The 822-nt window shown below is 31.9% G+C and overlaps 1 non-coding gene across 1 annotated transcript; it reads right to left on the bottom strand.

The window, feature by feature from the left end:
• Nucleotides 1-477: 477 nt before the first annotated feature.
• Trnav-cac lies at nucleotides 478-550 on the bottom strand. Its single transcript has one exon. It is a non-coding gene; the product is annotated as a tRNA-Val (tRNA).
• Nucleotides 551-822: the final 272 nt, after the last annotated feature.

Here is an 822-nt window from a genome sequence, read left to right on the forward strand (position 1 = left end):
GAGATTTTTTTCAATATTATTACTCTTGCAACAAAATATATGCCGAGGGAACAAGTTTGTTTTTTCTATTTTTTTTTTTTAATTTAAAATTTTAGCGTAAAGAATATATCTGATCGTGGGATCAACTATTCGCAAAAAAATCTTAAAATGTAAGAAATAAATCAGCATTGATTCGACTGTCTTTAACCCAGTTTTCTCCTTTTTTATCCCACTCTTTTTCCAATTCGTATAATAATCGTTTTCACCTCGAATCGATAATTTGATCGACGTTGAATTATACTTTCCTTCGCAAATCAAACGATAAGAAATCTCTAAAATACAATACACTTGAAGAGACACAGAGAAAGAGAGAGAAAGGAAAAGACGCGATAAAAAATTAATCTTGCACGAGCACATTAATAAATTAATGGAACTGAGTGTGAAAAACAAAAAGAAAGAAAGAAAGAAGAAAAAAAAAAACAACTAACGACCAAAATTTGTTTCCGCCCGGGATCGAACCGGGGACCTTGTGCGTGTGAAGCACACGTGATAACCACTACACTACGGAAACGTTGTATCAACATGAACGCAACTATCTTAGCCAAACTGTGACTGATAAAGATTTACCGCAACGATAGAATTTAGTACTGCTGAGAGATGATTTCTACTTTCTTTTTGTTTTTTTTTATGATCAAAAAAATTCCGCGCATCGCGTTTTTCCTTCGCAGAGATTCGTTTCCTATAGTCTTTTTTTTTTTTTTACAAAGAAAATTGTATAATCGATGAAAAATTGCATGAGATAGGATTTATATACTTCTCGTATAAAAATTTTTATGGAGATGA

Source organism: Diprion similis, chromosome 7 (assembly GCF_021155765.1).
Source record: "Diprion similis isolate iyDipSimi1 chromosome 7, iyDipSimi1.1, whole genome shotgun sequence".
NCBI classification, from domain to species: domain Eukaryota; kingdom Metazoa; phylum Arthropoda; class Insecta; order Hymenoptera; family Diprionidae; genus Diprion; species Diprion similis.